This window comes from Panulirus ornatus, chromosome 13 (genome assembly GCF_036320965.1).
Source record: "Panulirus ornatus isolate Po-2019 chromosome 13, ASM3632096v1, whole genome shotgun sequence".
NCBI lineage: Eukaryota > Metazoa > Arthropoda > Malacostraca > Decapoda > Palinuridae > Panulirus > Panulirus ornatus.
The window spans coordinates 828,057-835,258 of NC_092236.1; positions in this window are offsets into that span (position 1 = coordinate 828,057).

Below are 7,202 nucleotides of genomic sequence, written 5' to 3' on the forward strand. Positions count from 1 at the left end.
ATCGAGTTTGTAAAGGTCTATACAAACTTGAAAGCTGAGTCGTAGGCAGGATTTGTTAGCAGGTCCCTTTTCTGTCCACATAGTAAAGATTTTATGACAGGCATTATGCCAGACCTAGACACCACGAAACCGAACGACACCATCCGGTGACGCTTGTTTACCAATGGCGTCTTAGCTACGTTTCTTCCCTGTGTATCAACTGACTGTTCTACGTCTTCTGTCTCATCTCCCCCGACGTTGGGATCATATATATATATTTATATATGTTTTTTTTTTTTTATTATTATTATACTTTGTCGCTGTCTCCCGCGTTTGCGAGGTAGCGCAAGGAAACAGACGAAAGAAATGGCCCAACCCCCCCCATACACATGTATATACATACGTCCACACACGCAAATATACATACCTACACAGCTTTCCATGGTTTACCCCAGACGCTTCACATGCCTTGATTCAATCCACTGACAGCACGTCAACCCCGGTATATTTTTTTTTTTTTTTGCCGCTGTCTCCCGCGTTTGCGAGGTAGCGCAAGGAAACAGACAAAAGAAATGGCCCAACCCACCCCCATACACATGTATATACGTACACGTCCACACACGCAAATATACATACCTATACATCTCAATGTACACATATATATACACACACAGACATATGCATATATACACATGTACATAATTCATACTGTTTGCCTTTATATATTCCCATCGCCACCTCGCCACACATGGAATTATATCCCCCTCCCCCGTCATGTGTGCGAAGTAGCGCTAGGAAAAGACAACAAAGGTCCCATTCGTTCACACTCAGTCTCTAGCTGTCATGTAATAATGCCCGAAACCACAGCTCCCTTTCCACATCCAGGCCCCACACAACTTTCCATGGTTTACCCCAGACGCTTCACATGCCCTGATTCAATCCATTGACAGCACGTCGACCCCGGTATACCACATCGATCAAGTTCACTCTATTCCTTGCACGCCTCTCACCCTCCAGCATATTCAGGCCCCGATCACTCAAAATCTTTTTCACTCCATCTTTCCACCTCCAATTTGGTCTCCCACTTCTCATCGTTCCCTCCACCTCCGGCACATATATCCTCTTGGTCAATCTTTCCTTACTCATTCTCTCCATGTGCCCAAACCATTTCAAAACACCCTCTTCTGCTCTCTCGACCACGCTCTTTTTATTTCCACACATCTCTCTTACCCTTACATTACTTACTCGATCAAACCACCTCACACCACATATTGTCCTCAAACATCTCATTTCCAGCACATCCACCCTCTTGCGCACAACTCTATCCATAGCCCACGCCTCGCAACCATACAACATTGTTGGAACCACTATTCCTTCAAACATACCCATTTTTGCTTTCCGAGATAATGTTCTCGACTTCCACACATTCTTCAAAGCCCCCAGGATTTTCGCCCCCTCCACCACCCTATGATTCACCTCCGCTTCCATGGTTCCATCCGCTGCCAGATCCACTCCCAGATATCTAAAACACTTTACTTCCTCCAATTTTTCTCCATTCAAACTTACCTGCCAATTGATTCGACCCTCAACCCTACTGTACCTAATAACCTTGCTCTTATTCACATTTACTCTTAACTTTCTTCTTTCACACACTTTACCAAACTCAGTCACCAGCTTCTGCAGTTTCTCACATGAATCAGCAACCAGCGATGTATCATCAGCGAACAACAACTGACTCACTTCCCAAGCTCTCCCATCCACAACAGACTGTATACTTGCCCCTCTTTCCAAAACTCTTGCATTTACCTCCCTAACAAACCCATCCATAAACAAATTAAACAACCATGGAGACATCACATACCCCTGCCGTAAACCTACATTCACTGAGAACCAATCACTTTTCTCTCTTCCTACACGTACACATGCCTTACATCCTCGAAAAAATGTTTTCACTGCTTCTAACAACTTGCCTCCCACACCATATATTCTTAGTACCTTCCACAGAGCATCTCTATCAACTCTATCATATGCCTTCTCCAGATCCATAAATGCTACATACAAATCCATTTGCTTTTCTAAGTATTTCTCACATACATTCTTCAAAGCAAACACCTGATCCACACATCCTCTAACACTTCTGAAACCACATCGCTCTTCCCCAATCTGATGATCTGTACATGTCTTCACCCTCTCAATCAATACCCTCCCATATAATTTCCCAGGAATACTCAACAAACTTAGACCTTTGTAGTTTGAGCACTCACTCTTATCCCCTTTGCCTTTGTACAATGGCACTATGCAAGCATTCCGCCAATCCTCAGGCACCTCACCATGAATCATACATACATTAAATAACCTTACCAACCAGTCAACAATACAGTCACCCCCTTTTTTAATAAATTTCACTGCAATACAATCCAAACCTGCTGCCTTGCAGGCTTTCATCTTCCGCAAAGCTTTTAGTACCTCTTCTCTGTTTACCAAATCATTTTCCCTAACCCTCTCACTTTGCACACCACCTCGACCAAAACACCGATGGTTGTTTAATTTGTTTATGCATGGGGTTGTTAGGGAGGTGAATGCAAGAGTTTTAGAAAGAGGGGCAAGTATGAGGTCTGTTGTGGATGAGAGAGCTTGGGAAGTGAATCAGTTGTTGTTCGCTGATGATACAGCGCTGGTAGCTGATTCATGTGAGAAACTGCAGAAGCTGGTGACTGAGTTTGGTAAAGTGTGTGAAAGAAGAAAGTTAAGAGTAAATGTGAATAAGAGCAAGGTTATTAGGTACAGTAGGGTTGAGGGTCAAGTCAATTGGGAGGTAAGTTTGAATGGAGAAAAACTGGAGGAAGTAAAGTGTTTTAGATATCTGGGAGTGGATCTGGCAGCGGATGGAACCATGGAAGAGGAAGTGAATCATAGGGTGGGGGAGGGGGCGAAAATCCTGGGAGCCTTGAAGAATGTGTGGAAGTCGAGAACATTATCTCGGAAAGCAAAAATGGGTATGTTTGAAGGAATAGTGGTTCCAACAATGTTGTATGGTTGCGAGGCGTGGGCTATGGATAGAGTTGTGCGCAGGAGGGTAGATGAGGGTATATCCTCTTGGTCAATCTTTCCTTACTCATTCTCTCTATATGACCAAACCATTGCAAAACACCCTCTTCTGCTCTCTCAACCACACTTTTTATTTCCACACATCTCTCTAACCCTTACATTACTTACTCGATCAAACCACCTCACGCCACATATTATCCTCAAACATCTCATTTCCAGCACATCCATCCTCCTGCGCACAACTCCATCCATAGCCCACGCCTCGCAAACATACAACATTGCTAGAACCACTATTCCTTCAAACATACCCATTTTTGCTTTCCGAGATAATGTTCTCGACTTCCAAACATTCTTTAAGGCTCCCAGAATTTTCGCCCCCTCCCCCACCCTATCATTCACTTCCGCTTCCATGGTTCCATCCGCTGCCAGATCCACTCCCAGATATCTAAAACACTTTACTTCCTCCAGTTTTTCTCCATTCAAACTTACCTCCCAATTGACTTGACCCTCAAACCCTACTGTACCTAATAACTTTGCTCTTATTCACATTTATTCTTAACTTTCTTCTTTCACACACTTTACCAAACTCAGTCACCAGCTTCTGCAGTTTCTCACATGAATCAGCAACCAGCGCTGTATCATCAGCGAAAAACAACTGAATCACTTCCCAAGCTCTCTCATACACAACAGACTGCATACTTGCCCCTCTTTCCAAAACTCTTGCATTCACCTCCCTAACAACACCATCCATAACAAATTAAACAACCATGGAGACATCATACACCCCTGCCGCAAACCTACATTCACTGAAAACCAATCATTTTCCTCTCTTCCTACACGTACACATGCCTTACATCCTCGATAAAAACTTTTCACTGCTTCTAACAACTTGCCAGGATTGAATCCGGGACCCCTGTGTAGCAGGCGAGAGCGCTACCTCTCGTCTATGATCGCCCCTAAAAAGGGAAATGACTATTCGAATACTATTTTATCGAATACCCTTCGTCTCATGTCTGTGAGCAACAGGGTCTCCGCTAGTCATTTACCATAAGCTCACACAACAACGATCATATCCTAGCGGTAGTGTTCCCACCTGTTACGCAGGGGTCACGGGTTCGATCCTGGCTGTTGGAGGCTTGCATGTCATATGCAAGTGCGCGTTTATATGCACTATATTCGTGTATATATATATATATATATATATGTATATTTTTTTTTTTGCTTTGTCGCTGTCTCCCGCGTTTGCGAGGAAGCGCAAGGAAACAGACGAAAGAAATGGCCCAACCCACCCCCATACACATGTATATACATACGTCCACACACGCAAATATACATACCTACACAGCTTTCCATGGTTTACCCCAGACGCTTCACATGCCTTGATTCAATCCACTGACAGCACGTCAACCCCGGTATACTACATCGCTCCAATTCACTCTATTCCTTGCCCTCCTTTCACCCTCCTGCATGTTCAGGCCCCGATCACACAAAATCTTTTTCACTCCATCTTTCCACCTCCAATTTGGTCTCCCTCTTCTCCTTGTTCCCTCAACCTCCGACACATATATCCTCTTGGTCAATCTTTCCTCACTCATTCTCTCCATGTGACCAAACCATTTCAAAACACCCACTTCTGCTCTCTCAACCACGCTCTTTTTATTTCCACACATCTCTCTTACCCTTACGTTACTTGCTCGATCAAACCACCTCACACCACACATTGTCCTCAAACATCTCATTTCCAGCACATCCATCCTCCTGCGCACAACTCTATCCATAGTCCACGCCTCGCAACCATACAACATTGTTGGAACCACTATTCCTTCAAACATAACCATTTTTGCTTTCCGAGATAATGTTCTCGACTTCCACACATTCTTCAAGGCTCCCACGATTTTCGCCCCCTCCCCCACCCTATGATCCACTTCCTCTTCCATGGTTCCATCCGCTGCCAGATCCACTCCCAGATATCTAAAACACTTCACTTCCTCCAGTTTTTCTCCATTCAAACTCACCTCCCAATTGACTTGACCCTCAACCCTACTGTACGTAATAACCTTGCTCTTATTCACATTTATTCTTAACTTTCTTCTTTCACACACTTTACCAAACTCAGTCACCAGCTTCTGCAGTTTCTCACATGAATCAGCCACCAGCGCTGTATCATCAGCGAACAACAACTGACTCACTTCCCAAGCTCTCTCATCCCCAACAGACTTCATACTTGCCCCTCTTTCCAAAACTCTTGCATTCACCTCCCTAACAACCCCATCCATAAACAAATTAAACAACCATGGAGACATCACACACCCCTGCAGCAAACCTACATTCACTGAAAACCAATCACTTTCCTCTCTTCCTACACGTACACATGCCTTACATCCTCGATAAAAACTTTTCACTGCTTCTAACAACTTGCCTCCCACACCATATATTCTTAATACCTTCCACAGAGCATCTCTATCAACTCTATCATATGCCTTCTCCAGATCCATAAATGCTACATACAAATCCATTTGCTTTTCTAAGTATTTCTCACATACATTCTTCAAAGCAAACACCTGATCCACACATCCTCTACCACTTCTGAAACCACACTGCTCTTCCCCAATCTGATGATCTGTACATGCCTTCACCCTCTCAATCAATACCCTCCCATATAATTTGCCAGGAATACTCAACAAACTTATACCTCTGTATATATATATATATATATATATATATATATATATATATATATATATATATATATATATGAGATGTTTGAGGACAATGTGTGGTGTGAGGTGGCTTGATCGAGTGAGTAACGTAAGTGTAAGAGAGATGTGTGGAAATAAAAAGAGCGTGGTTGAGAGAGCAGAAGAGGGTGTTTTGAAGTGGTTTGGGCACATGGAGAGGATGAGTGAGGAAAGATTGACCAAGAGGATATATGTATCGGAGGTGGAGGGAACAAGGAGAAGAGGGAGACCAAATTGGAGGTGGAAAGATGGAGTGAAAAAGATTTTGTGTGATCGGGGCCTGAACATGCAGGAGGGTGAAAGGAGGGCAAGGAACAGAGTGAATTGGAGCGATGTGGTATACCGGGGCTGACGTGCTCTCAGTGGATTGAATCAAGGCATGTGAAGCGTCTGGGGTAAACCATGGAAAGCTGTGTAGGTATGTATATTTGCGTGTGTGGACGTATGTATATACATGTGTATGGGGGGGTTGGGCCATTTCTTTCGTCTGTTTCCTTGCGCTACCTCGCAAACGCGGGAGACAGCGACAAAGTAAAAAAAAAAAAAAAAAAAAAAAATATATACATATATATATATATGTAATTATATATATATATATATATATATATATATATATATATATATATATATATATATATATATATATATATATATATATATATCTATATCTTTTTTTTTTTTTTTGCTTTGTCGCTGTCTCCCGCGTTTGCGAGGTAGCGCAAGGAAACAGACGAAAGAATTGGCCCAACCCACCCCCATACACATGTATATACATACGTCCACACACGCAAATATACATACCTACACAGCTTTCCATGGTTTACCCCAGACGCTTCACATGCCTTGATTCAATCCACTGACAGCACGTCAATCCCGGTATACCACATCGATCCAATTCACTCTATTCCTTGCCCTCCTTTCACCCTCCTGCATGTTCAGGCCCCGATCACACAAAATCTTTTTCACTCCATCTTTCCACCTCCAATTTGGTCTCCCTCTTCTCCTCGTTCCCTCCACCTCCGACACATATATCCTCTTGGTCAATCTTTCCTCACTCATTCTCTCCATGTGCCCAAACCATTTCAAATGACCCTCTTCTGCTCTCTCAACCACGCTCTTTTTATTTCCACACATCTCTTTTACCCTTACGTTACTTACTCGATCTAACCACCTCACACCACACGTTGTCCTCAGACATCTCATTTCCAGCACATCCATCCTCCTGCGCACAACTCTATCCATAGCCCACGCCTCGCAACCATACAACATTGTTGGAACCACTATTCCTTCAAACATACCCATTTTTGTTTTCCAAGATAATGTTCTCGACTTCCACACATTCTTCAAGACTCCCAAAATTTTCGCTCCTTCCCCCACCGTATGATCCACTTCCGCTTCCATGTTTCCATCCGCTGCCAGATCCACTCCCAGATATCT